Below are 13,677 nucleotides of genomic sequence, written 5' to 3' on the forward strand. Positions count from 1 at the left end.
CATCAAACTAGGTGCCCAATGTTATTGGCCTGACCGCGTTGGCGGTCCGGATTCTCGACGACATGGGATCGATAGAAATGATAGGCATCCATATGCGCTTCTCGACAACATGTGTTGCGAGGGAAGGGTTCTAATTGTGTGACTAGGTCCAACAAGACTATACGTCTGTGCTATTGTGCGATGATGGAATAACAAATGATGGAAACACATGGCAACATAGCCTGTGCAAAATTCACCACATTCACCAAGGCAGATAACGAGATGGTTGAGGTGCTTAAATGTATGTGTCATTTCTGGTGCCTTCAGCTTCTGAAAGTAACAAACATCATCATCATAATATTGATTCCCATTTTTATGATTCTATCATATACATAGTTGCGCATCATCCATGTAATTTTAATGTGGGTCGTACATACCTCATGAACTGTTGACAACATACGCATTTCAAGGTTTGGTGCAACGGATGGCAAAATGTTGCCTGCATATTGGAGCATGTCCTGCATGTGTGCGGCGTGCATGTCCAACTCCTCCATCTCCAATGAGTCTCCGAGTGTGAATCTCGACAACCGCCGTCCTTCGTAGCTAAAGGTGGAGAGCTTCAGAGCATGGCTTTCGATCACCACCAGCTCTCTGCACATTCTCACCCACACTGTTTTGAGCTTCCGTAGAACATAGGGTATCTTCAGGGAGGTTATCATGTCACAGTTTGAGAGATCCAGCCACTCTAGAGAGAAGCAGCAAGGAAGAAAAAAACATAATTCATCCCCAGTGACACCGACCTTGCAAAACCGCAGTCTCGATAAGCTCCAAGAGCAAGCAAGCACCCTTGGGCGATCTGCGAGTGTGGTATGGAATCCACATGAGCTGAGGTAAAGAGACTTAACAACTGAGGTCGATCTGCTGTTGGCCACATCACCATTTAACAGAAGCGAGTAGGGACAGTTGTATTCAGATGCATAGCAATCGGGCAGCAACACGGTGAGGTCGACGATTCCGGGCTTCACAAAGGCTTGGAGCCAGCCATCCAGAAGGCTAGTGTCGATGTCTTTCTTGCCATAGGTGGAAAGGTGAAGCTTGAGCGTCTTCACTCCAATGCCTGAGTGGTTCTCAAGCACCTCCTGTGCTTTCCTGAAAACATACTTGCCTCTATCTCCACCCCGAAAAAATGGTTGTCTGCCCACGGCCAAAGTTTCTGGATTCAATACCAGCTTGGGGAAGCACAGAAATGTAGAAATCTCTGAGACACACATGCTGTGCGAGTTGCATCTCGCATTGTCAGCAATGAATATATGTGCCGCAAGATATCCTGCACAAGATGTACAAGCAACAAAAGGTTACCATATATATTTGCTAATTAGTGAAATTAGATACCAATAAAAGTTCAAGGATGTAGGCTAGATAGATATCAATAAAAGTCCAAATATGTAGGTTGTGATGTTTTAGGCCCTCCAATAAAATTTGTGCAACAAATAATACTCCCTCCACGTGCACGTCTAGCCTTATCCTAACTCCTAAGTCAAACTATCTTATGACACCAAACTGATGTACTATATGAAAACATATTTAATGATACATATTTTTATTATAAATCTTCGTCAATTGCAGCGAGGTCATCATCATCTCCGATGTTGAGGTGCAAGGCGGCGACGACGACAAATAGGACGAGAAGGAGTTTGACGCCGATGAGTGGTGGCGCATCTTCCTGACAAACTGACAAGGACGACGACGGCACCAGCCCGGGCCCAGTGGGCGGTGGCATGTCGAGGCAAGATTGGCTCAACCTCTACCATGGCAAGATTTAAGTTTAGTTTAGGTTTAAGTTTAAATTTATGCATAAATTTCATTTGTCAAGACTAGGTTGAAGCTATGTTGAAACAAGGTTGAACTTATGTTTAAATTTATGCAAATTTCGGTTGAAACTATGTTGAAACTAGGTTGAATTTATGCAAATCTATTTTTACTCCGTTATATATAGGGGGTCGGCTAGGTCGGGTGAAATCTTAGTGAAGTAAAAATACTCCACTAAGGGTTTACTCCGCCGGATCCTCCGCTATTTTTAGGGATCGGTTAGAAATGCCCTACTATCTTAAGCTTGAGTTGGTTTATACTTTAGTGAAGTGTATTGACTTCTACGACACCAAACTGATGTACTATATGAAAACATATTTAATGATACCTATTAGTATTATAAATCTTCGTCTTTTTTATAAATTTGACCAAACATAAGATTGCAAACCTAAAAGTGATATATTTTTAGGAAGGAAGGAGTAACTAATTTACCACAAATGAAACACATCGGGCTGTTGGCGACAGTTCAGTAATAATTGGATGCGATATAGTATACCTCTGGAAGCTCAATGTGTGATATCAATCTGCTGGAACTGGAAGAGCCTTCGAAAATAACGGTAGCTTGGTGAGTTTGATCGCTGCAGGGTGAGCCGTTTGTTCCGTCTACTGCAAAAAACAAGGCAATGATCAAAATGTCATAACATCAAGGAAGAAGCAGTCATCATATTTAGATCGATCGCCCTGTTGAATCTGCTTAACTTCCTAATTGGAATGAATCCCGCTCTAGTTACCAGATAAAAATAGATTAGTGCCACACAGAATGAACCTTCCTTCAGTCACTACGAGAAGAGCTATCGGTGTCTAAACGAATAGAAAAACACAATCAGCACCTGAAACTGAAAGTGGTCTAAATTTGTGCTTCCCACTACATGGTATATCTCATTCGGTTCGGGAATCCTTTAGCATGATGATTGAATAAGGAAATTAGAATAACGCCAGGATTAATAAATTCTTTTATGAACCTGAACTGGAACGACATGTCCCTTATTAAATCTTTATCTTTATCTTTACCTAATAATAAAAAAAATTGGGTTTCTTTCGTCCGTCCTCGCTAGCGATTTTTGCATAAAAGTCCCTCGGTTTGTAAAAAATTAACCCGCAGTCCCTGTTTTTAGTGGGCCTCTATATAACGTTTCAGTTTTACAAAAAAGCCCCTGTAAACCCCAGGCCCGAACCGGACCGCACCGCCGCCCGCAGCTCCATCTTGCCCCCGCTCCCCTCTCACCGGCAAGCCGCCTCGCCGGCGACCCCACATCTCCGCCACGCCTCGCCGCCGGCGACCTTCCCCGTTGGACCTCCGGCCGCTCCGCCGCCTCGCCCCTCTCCCTTCTCCTCCTTCTTCTAGATCTCCTCTCAACTCTCTCCCTCTTGCTCACTGAATGGCCATGGCGCTGCCGACCTTCAATCTTGCCGGATCCGGCCGCCTCCACGCCAAATCCGCCGGAAATGGATCCACCCCTGCCAGATACGCCCGGATCCGACCAGGTCCCGCCATCTCCGCCACCGGAGCGCCGCCCCGCTCGACCTGCAGCGCCGCCGCTGCATGTCCCTGCCAGCATCTGTACGAGGACGACGCTCGTCCCGCACGTGCGCAGCACTCGCATGGGCCGCCGCCCCAGCCGGCGCGGCATCAAGCCAAGGCCCAGCCCAAGCCGCATCTTTTGCTTCAGTGATGATTAGGTTTGTTTTGAGGTTGTGCGTGTACACTGTCAACAATATTTTCAGAAACAAAGTAATCGTGTACATCCTTGTATGGGGGAAAGGTGGGCTGTATAAGCACGGACATTAATCGAGTTCACTTTTTGTGCTATGTAAGCATGGACATTAGGCAGTCAATTTAGCCAGATATAAATTTCGTAAAAACATTGCATTTACAGAAGGAATATAGAAGGTCACATATCATTTTAGTTGTAATTATTCAAATGGCTGACACAAGGTTCAGTACAAATAACATTATAATGTTCCAAATACTATGACATGACTAAAGCTCAAATTTCTAAAGTGGTTGTCGTGTTTGCCGTCACAGCGCAGATGTTTTCACATTTCCTGGATTTATTGGTAAGTATGGATGTTGACTGATCCGCTTTGGTAAGTCATGTTTGCCTGCAGGGTGATGATGTCTATGCATCGATATCTAGGGAACCATGGAGATTTTAACATGTGATATTTCCTCAAGCAAACCAAGTTCTTTTGCAATTTGCTGCTCAAGTTGTGGCTCTCATGCAGGTATGTCGTTGTGGTCCTTTCCACTGTATTTATTTGACGTATATGCTTCCTGACAATACTTAGGTTTTGTACTACATGGTAAATTTCTAATATGCTAGAACGTACTATGGTAATTGTTAGTTTCATTAGTATTTCTTGGCAAATAACCATCGTTCTTTCTTGGTCTGCTGAAAATAATTGTCATCAATTTTTCTTTACATTGCCTATAAAGAAAGTGATGTTTTTAAGAGATATTTCTGTAACATGAGCAATGGTGCTTGCTTCTTATATCCCATATATTGTTGAATTATGTGCTTGTGAGGCAAAACGGTCATGGCGGTCATGCACAAGTGGTGAACGACTGGAAGGGGCGGCACCACGACGGTCAAGGTGGTTCATACCCAGCCGGGGAGGACGATGCACTGCGATGGGCACGGTAAGATGTTGCAGCAGCGAACAAGGAGGCGGAGATGCACAAAGGAGAGGAGGAAAAGCGCGCTCTGGTACTAATCCAAGCCCGGCGGCAACTCCCCCATATGGTACGAGTTTGTTACCCCCTGCCGCGGGGAAAGAATATTTGGATGATACAAGGGCTTATATTTTTCTGTTTGTACGTGCTCTTATTGGGATGATACGTGATGATGAATATTGGGTGTAACAAACTGAATCCTAGAATTATTGGATGCATATATTCCTTCATACTTTAGTGGTGAATAGATAGAATTCACAAATGTTTTCATGGATAGTTGGATTCGATTTTTCATATTCCTCCCTACACAGGCTGGGCGGTTTGAGTACATGGAAACATAATTATATCCTACAAACCCTTATTTGGTTTGCTTTCATCTTTATGTTGTTGAGTAAAGAATCAGGAAATCATATAAGGCACCTTGTATCATCTATGTTTCCCCATAGTGTATTTGGTTTGTTTGCTTTGGCTATTGTTGCTGCCATCTCAAGCGCGACTGAAAATTGCCAACATCAGCATCTTAGTCAAAACAGTTTAGTTATTATACTATACAGATGAAGCTTAGTGTTTCGTATGCAGGATCAAGATACTCCAGTTTCTGCATAAGTTCTCCTTGGTACCAATTTGCATATGTGCAGGGTCGGAGCCTTTGGTCTGTTTGCAACTAGAATTTCAGACACTGGTACAGAGTACGTGTTGGGAATATATACTGAAGGTATGGAACATGTTTCTATTATTTCCTGATGGAATTTGAAAATTGTTCTTAAAAAGAAACATTATATTGGTGGTTCCTTATTTTTTTCTGTACAATTTATTAAACTTTAGCAATTCACGAAGCTTGCATACATATAGAAACCCAATGTAGATATTTGTTGTTGGTGATGATGAGAAATCATGTATTTGCATTCAGTGAGAAGAGCCTATAGCAAGTAGCTCCATGCGTCCTATTCGTATTGTAGCTGGTATAAATTGAATGTAGGATGTAGGATCAATTGTAGAAACTCTAAATATTTGTTCAGTCCACATAACTGGATTAGTTAGTTGCCAATATATCGCTCGATTTTAAGCTGGAGATTTTCCCCCAAATTTTGTAGCATAATATTTTCTACTGAACAGGAAGAGTTCAGAGCAGGTAGTGGAATAAAGGTGATGAACATAGCTAGCCTAACTTTTTTTTATTTGTTTGCTCTAGCCAAAAAGTTGGCTCAGCTTCTCCAATGTTATTTTGCCTGAGTCAATATCAGTACATGATATTTGTTTGTTCCAGCCAAAAAGTTGGTTAAACATTCGATGTGTTTGTTGGGCATCTCTGCCTAAAACAGAAGTTCAATTCTAAGTTCAAAGTTATCAGCATGTAGTATTGTAAGCTGATGGTTACCAGGAGAACATAACATTGATATTTTCTGACATTGATCATAGCTTTGTGCAGTCCGAATTTTAGGTCAGACTTCAAAGTGCGACGGAAATAAAAATAGTTGTACTAGCTGCTTTTAATGGATGCAGATGCTGAGTCCCGGGCTTCCCCGAACTTGGCTCTCCAGGCTGCAATCGACGGAGGCCGGCCTTGCTTATCTCCCCTCATGGCCGATCAAGGAGGCGAACAGTGTCAATCTGTCATCGACACCTCAGGGTATGGCCGCCACATCTGGTAAAAATTTCACAACAGTACTATGATTGATTGAATGACAAGAATGCTTCTATTTCGTCAGTTTAATTTAGTCTTTGGGCTATTCGTGGAGAACACACACTCCATGGTCCAGACTTGTGACTGTACTTAAGTAGAAGATGGAATTATTCTATGATCTCTTCATGGTTGATCACCGGGTTGCAAGTGAAATTTGTGTATGGACTGTGGAGCGTCAGTATCATAGTCATGAGTCGTCAGGCTTCAGTCATGTGTACTTGGTTGGACATATATGAAGCGTAAGGGACTAGCTCATTCACACTTGAGATTTAGTAATGTTCTTACAATCATTTATTTATGATCTGCAGGTCTAAAAAACAAGCACCGGGTCCTTCTCCTCCATGAATCAGATGTCAACAAGGCAACACGAATCTGCATGAGGCTGAACATAAAAGAAAGAAAATGGAGACAACTCGACGAGTTTAGGAACAACATGTCATCGACGATGAGCACTTTTCCAGTCAGGGAAAGGATTTTTTTATGCCACGCTAGGACTTTTCGTGGTATGGATTGAAATAGTCCAGTGTCCAGTATTATGGGATTCACTCAATTCAATGCTGCTTCATACTTCAGAGTTCAGACATTTATATGTGCACAACATGTGCCTTCTAATTACGAGGTAAAAACTTCAAATTGTTTTTTCGTCTACACATATGCGGTGATGACGCTGGATGCTTCGTATCATCACAAAGAAGCCGGCCAAGTTCCTTAGTTCCTTGTGACTTCAAACGGACTGAATTTTGCATTGTAGGCGTCTACTGTTTCTGAATTTTAGGGTGGCAGCAACAAGGGCGAGGAGCATGATCGTGACACAGAGATGGGCAAGTGCAGGGAATGCAGGCAGCGAAAAGTTGTTGCGTTGCGGTTACCAACTACAGGGCCAAATATGTCGGCAGCCATCCGCGCATTAACTAATTTATGGCAGGTGAGGATGATATATTTTTCTTTTATTATCAGTAGTCATATTTTTCATATTCAAATCCAAATGTAAATGTTCTATTGCCTTGTACCATACGGAACTATTGACTGTGCTTGATCTAGCCAGCTGGTATTTTTTTATAGTTGTTTCTCATGAATGAAGGTAATTATGATAAGCAACGGCATCAGGACAAGAAACAATTTTAAGAGAACTGAAATATGCTAAAAATAGTGAGGGTGAAAGTTTGTTCCATTAAGTACTAATCTAATGATATATATGTACATCAAAGGTTGCCTGCCAGGAGCATTGCCTCCATTCCATTGGTTTGCTGTGCGTTGAGCATTTATTTGCAAGATGCGATATAATCCAAGGCACCTTCCTGATAAAGAGAGAAATCATGTATATAATCTTTGTATAGCAGTATACATGTGCATATGTTTTAGAGTGTATAACATGGCCATTGATAATTTTGTTATTAAATAGTGCTTTTGCTGGAGATGGAAATTCATAGAGATGACGCCCTATTGATAGAGGCGAGTGGACTGGAGGTGTGCGTTGCACTGAGGGCAAATCAAAGGCTGAAAGTTTGTCAAATTTCCTGTGCTTGGGTATGGCTGGTTTGTAAGCAAATGAGGATACTCTGCCTTTTTACAGTGGTATATTGTTTAGTGAGGGGAAGGTACTCTCTTTTTCTAGACGGAAGATCATCTGCTTTGTGGCAAGGGGATATATCGTGTTACTTCTCCCCCATTTTGGTATGTCTAAATTCAGTAACAAGATTATACTCCTTGTTAATTTTCCACGGCGTAACTTCGTAACTACGCGTTTCTCGTGTCGAGGCCAATATGCTTAATGAGTCGGTTAGTTTTAAGTAAGCATAAAAAACATTGATGTGCAATCTTTTATTGGTAATGCAGTGAACAAATAAATACTTGAATGTGAACCACTCTATTTTGTGCATCAGATATGGCAAGGCTCTCCTTGTGTTGTTTTCCTCCGTTTCTTGTTTTGTTTGGAAAATGACATATTATTAGCTCCAAGTTATTGTCTGGAGAAGCTAAGACTAGGACATGAAGAGAAAGTAACAAAGCAAAGAAATAGTGGCAAATAAACGAAATGAGACATTTGAATGATATGTTGTTTTCTGGAAATCATCATTAACTCATTATTAATGTAGTGGTAATACGTTGTTGCGCGTTGGAGAAGACACTGAGTGCCTGTTTGCTCCGGCTCATGTGTCTAAAAATGTTTGCAATTTTGAAAAAAAAGTTCATAAAATGAAAAAGTCCACGATTTTGAATAAAATCCCGTGTATTAAAAATTATTGATGAAATTGACCAAAATGTTTGCTAATTTAAAAAAATTCATGCATTTTAAAAAACATCATAAAATTTTAAAAACAGTTCATGAATTACAAAAGAGTTTATTGATACATAAAATGTATGTGAATTTCAAAATAAATCCACCAATTTCGAAAGACAATGTTCATCTATTCTAGAATTGTTCTCCGATTAAAAAGAAAATGCTTTAAAACAGTTCAAATATAAAAAAATGTCACAATTTTTTAAAGAATATTTGTAAAGAGTAAAAAATGTTCACAAAATTGCAAAAATCTTCATAAATGATCGAAGGTATGTTGTTAAACAGTAATGCTTCTGAGTCTTCGTGAATATACCCGCGTGAATTTTGAAGAATTAACTATTGGGGTGGATCGGAATATTATAGTATTTTTTAAAAAAAGTTCCTTGAAATTTAGAATAATTCTTTGAATTACCATTTTTTTGACAACCATGATACTTTTTTGAAAATGTGACCATTGCTTCAATTTGTGAATATATTTATAAAAAGTAAAAATTTCTTGCATTTGTGATCAAATTTCAAAATCATGCGATGAGATGTGAACAAAATGTGGTCGTCGCCGTTGAAGCTTATGATTATTTTTTCTCCCGTTGCAACACACGGGCCCTTTTGCTAGTAATACTAAAAAGAGAATAGTTTTGCCTACGCTAGAGAAACAAAAGGGAAAAGGAAAAGTCTGCCTGTACTAGTGATGTTTGCCGATCAATCAACAAATATGATGGAAAAACCCATATATCAGTAGCAATTATTTGATGCCACCAAGAAAAAAAGCCGGGACGTACTTGCGTTTGCGTTTGGTCGCTGCCGCCGACCGTGCCGTGGCTCCGGCGGCTGCCAAGAGCACGGGAAGCTCTTCTGGATCTCCATGCCACGCCGGCCAACTGGCCAAGAGCCTACCTAGGTGAGTAACAATAATCCTATACACAATCTTATTTTGCGGCTGCCACGGATTAAATTTCCTGGAAACAAAATTATAGAGAGATGGCAGCGTGTTATTAATTGGAAACAATAATCCTATATACACAATCTTAAGGCCAGTTTATTTCGACGGATTAAAAAATAAACTGCCACTCCCGAGTTTAAAAAATAAGCCACCCGCTAAACAATAAACTGCCACTCCCCAGTTTTTGCGGGCATTGAGGATGGGAGCGGGGCGCCAGCCGCGTCGCTGAGAGGGTGGAGGGGCTGGGACGTCACCGCTTGGGTTGAGAAACAGGGGCAGCGGTGGCGCTGTGCTGGGGAGGAGGGGAAGGATAGCGAGGACGGGCGAAGACATAGTTGGCGGCGGCAGCTGTGGCGAATCTGGTAGAGCCCCTCTCTCTCCCCAAGCCCGCCCCTCTTACCCTCTCCCTCAAGCGGCAAGACCCCAGGGGGATGGAGGCCTGACAACGTGGACGTTGGTTCGATGGCGTGGCGGGACAGCGGTGGCCGGAGGACACCCGTCCTCTTCCGAGGTAGCAGAAGGCAACTGAAAGATGAGCGGATCAAGCACACGGGGTCGCCTGAGGCGGCTCGGTGCACCTCCAAGTGCGTCAGTAGCTGCGTCCTCGGTGGAGCTGGCGCTCCCGGCATCATCAGGCCCTTCAACATCAGAAGGTAATTAGACCACGGGATGAGTCGTCGATGGATGATTATGTCCAGCCATTCATTATCCCCAAGCTTGTTCTAGCCCATCAACTACTGTATTTGACTGACGACATATAATTGCACACATCCAGACTCATGATGGTGTTCAAGGATATCTCTGCTTCACATTATCACTTGCAATATGGATTGTTCTTCAAAGTGGCAAATGCCGCATCATTGCTTACGATTCTACCGGTTGTAGGAGAGCAGTATTCTTCCATCTCCAATCATTCTGAATTCTTGAGCAGTTAAGATTTTGTAGCATGTAATACAATCATTCTGAATTATTTAGCATTCAGTCTCATCATGGGGTACATGTGTATTTAAAGAACAAGAGCAGCAAATGATTTTGTTATTGCTAAAAAAGATTCAGGAGCGAAGTTGGACTACATTAAACTTTAGATATTTGCTTAAGTAAACAATTGCAGCGAAGCCCTTGCAGCCAATCTCTTCACTTCTGAAAATGATGCCTGAGATTTACTTGGTTCAAGCCACCGTTCCTGATGACGATGCAAGTGGTCTGAAGAAGGCTTCAGCATATTCATTAATGCATTGGCTAATGTGTTTATAAATTAGACTTCAGCCGTCCACGCGAGTTGCTCGACGCCTTGGCTGAACTTCTTCTTGAACAATTGGGTGACCAACCTCTCAAGGCCACTAATTTTGGCTGGTTTGTCCTCTTCAAGCCCGTTGACTAATTAATTTGGTTGAATGTCTGTAGAATGCATAGCGGATAAGAAACCTCAACAATTCTCCTTTGTTCACATTGTATCTACAATTTACTACTATATCTGTAGTGCTACTGAAATTTGAATTTTGTAACCAAAAGAAATGCGTGTGAGCGATTCATGGTTATTATAGGGAGTGCCTATAATATGTGGCTCTAGAGGTGTTGAAGCGGCGAACTGAGCTGAGGCCAGCATAAAGAGTGACAGAGTTATCCTCTACTTTTATTTGTTCTTATTGTCTCCACAAAATGACTTGTGTATGTTTTCATGGATCAGAGACAGTGTGCGCTACCACGAGCACAAGGACATCTGGGCGCGGCACTTAGAGAGCTCGTCGAGAGGCTCGGTAGGATGGAAGGTGTCCTTCTGGCTACCTGCGCTGTTGCCAACGGTGCCATGGGATTAGTGGTGCACCTGGTCAAGGAGATGGGTGTACGAATTCTTGGGCAACCTCAGCTTCGATCAGCATGTCAAGATAGGATACGTGCTGCTCAAAGGTACATGTGTTAATCACATCTTCATACAAGGTCATAAGAAATTAAATAGCCTGCTGGCTGGATTGGAGATGGTTTTTCAACTCTACGTATTTTAATTTTTGCTGGTTCTCATGGAGCAAAAAGGCTTTCAATGGATATTGCCACCTAACTAAGTAACGTACTTCTTCACTGACTTTCAGAGTGACATAAATTCAGAGTCCTTCCATTGAAATCTAGAGCATCAGGTGCATGTTTGTTCAGCTACTAGAAGGAGAGCTGTGTTTTGTCTTAAAAATGGTGTCCAGCAGTTAGAGCTAATAACTAGTCTTCTAAGCATCCATATTATCAGTTTATCACATACTATCGCTTATGCATGGTACGAAATTCAATATAAATTTTGTAGTTTATCTTGTGAATGTTACCCTAATATTCGACATTATATTTTTTTTTCACTTTTTGTTCCTTTGCAGGTCTGAAATGAGAAGAAATAATCAGTTAGTTTTTCTCTGAAGTTTCCCAATGTAAATCCTTTGTTTTTTAGAAAGAATCAAAGCATGCCAGCTGATGAAGGTAACTGTACCCAACCTAGGCCTGCCTTTTGCACTTCTCCTTTGTCAGCAAAATTTTATTTGAATGGTTCGATGTAGAAAAGAGAGCTGCAGTGCCATGGTTGATGATAGTATGCATTTGTGTTCAAGTGCTTAGTGCGCCAACATTGATTATTACCTCTGTTGCATAAAAAGTATTGTATTATGCTCTGGACATGGTGTTACATGATTGATTAAACTATGTCTGTTAATATAAAAATATATAATAGCCAAGTCCAGTAGCCACCATCAGCTACTTTGATACAAAATGAGGTAGGTGCAAAGTTGATTAGGTAGAGACAACATCTTTAAACATGAAACCTCGAGCACCATCTGCATTTTCGTCGATATATTTTTGGTTATAAGATAAATGGAGAATGGTGATATGATTATGTCAAAAATTAATATTTGTATTGTTAATCTATTTGTATCAAAGAATGTTATAAATCATATGCGCGCATGTGGAAATAAGATAATTGTACGTGGTGTGGATGATGGCGCAGCGCGGAGTGCTGTGTGCCACAGAAGCATGTATCTTGCCAGTCATTATTCTTTTTAATATTGATGCACTCGACCATAAATCAGAAATTTGCTATAGTCGGAGAAGATATGAAAGGGAGGAAGTGAGCCAAATAGGAGATGCATGTTGGGGAGGGAGGACACTGCTAGAGGAAGTGTTCATCTCAGGCTCGCAACTGATGCCAAAATTTTCATAATTGGTCATCTCAGGGGAGGGTAGAGAAATACTTTCATAATCTGGTACTTGCTTGTCCAGCATGTATATGTATTTTTCTTACAAAAAAGCATGTCCATGTATAATATTTTATATAGTAAAATGTATTTCCAAACGAACCATTTACTTGACTTCATGCTCACTAATATTAAAAACTACAAATATACCCTTTCTTATACTCTTGTGCTAATTTCTATGTTCTACTTTTCTGTAGATTACAGAGGATGCTTAGTTGTCCGAATTTCTCTACAAATAAACACAATTTTCCTGTTTGCTTTGGCCTGAGAACATGGTCTAGACCATCTCATCTATTGTATATGTACGAAAAATTGGTTCCTTTTTCACTCTATATGGTACTGTAATAAACTTATATTTATCAAATGGTTCTATGGTAGATTACACGAGCTGTTGACTCAAAATGTTGCTCTTGATACATACTCCCTCTGTTCCTAAATATAAGTATTTTTAGAGATTCCAATATAGACTACATACGGGTGACTGTATTGAAATCTCACCCGTATGTAGTCCATATTGAAATCTCAGAAAAGACTTATATTTGGGAACGGAGGAAGCTATAATGCTAGGTTGTGGGAGAGTGTATCCAACAGGATCCACCCGACTATGGCCAATTGGTGCTCGCACAACACCAGGGAATGATTTTTAGAGACCTGCGTAATGGTTAGAGATGCATAACTACATGCCTTTCTACTTTGGGCTCGGGCTTGAACCTCTCATTGTATAAACCGATGTGTGACTGTGGGATCATTATATCGTGTCTCCTCGTACTGCAGTATGCTACATAGAATAGTTAGAAATTAGGCTATACTATATACAGGATTGTATTAGCATTTTATACCACATTACAACTTTCTTCTCCTATGATCCAGAATCTAAGTTAATTCTTGTTCCGGCCTTCTGATTTATTCACACCATGTTTCAAGAGATAGTGTACAACTCTATAGATGGCAGAGCAAGCTGATCATGAGTGGGGGTGGAGCTGGAGATGTACCGTAGTAGGTCGTCACCGCACTCCAATTCTGCAA

At 41.1% G+C, this 13,677-nt stretch overlaps 2 long non-coding RNA genes across 4 annotated transcripts; one reads left to right on the top strand and one right to left on the bottom strand.

Annotated features, from left to right (window-relative positions):
- The first annotated feature begins 4,098 nt into the window (after positions 1–4,098).
- Positions 4,099–7,956, top strand: LOC123082863 (uncharacterized). 3 transcript variants are annotated; one of them, XR_006439134.1, is made up of 6 exons: positions 4,099–4,592; positions 5,102–5,237; positions 6,026–6,152; positions 6,515–6,825; positions 6,958–7,131; positions 7,609–7,956. It is a non-coding gene; the product is annotated as an uncharacterized lncRNA (long non-coding RNA). The 3 variants fall into 3 exon arrangements; XR_006439132.1 differs by lacking the exons at positions 4,099–4,592; positions 5,102–5,237 and having other exon boundaries at positions 5,947–6,170; XR_006439133.1 differs by lacking the exons at positions 4,099–4,592; positions 5,102–5,237 and having other exon boundaries at positions 5,977–6,152.
- Positions 5,897–9,390, bottom strand: LOC123082864 (uncharacterized). The gene is made up of 2 exons (XR_006439135.1): positions 9,267–9,390; positions 5,897–6,167 (listed from the first exon to the last, which is right to left on the bottom strand). It is a non-coding gene; the product is annotated as an uncharacterized lncRNA (long non-coding RNA).
- Positions 9,391–13,677: the final 4,287 nt, after the last annotated feature.

The sequence above is a fragment of the Triticum aestivum genome, chromosome 4A (assembly GCF_018294505.1).
Source record: "Triticum aestivum cultivar Chinese Spring chromosome 4A, IWGSC CS RefSeq v2.1, whole genome shotgun sequence".
Classification (NCBI taxonomy): domain Eukaryota; kingdom Viridiplantae; phylum Streptophyta; class Magnoliopsida; order Poales; family Poaceae; genus Triticum; species Triticum aestivum.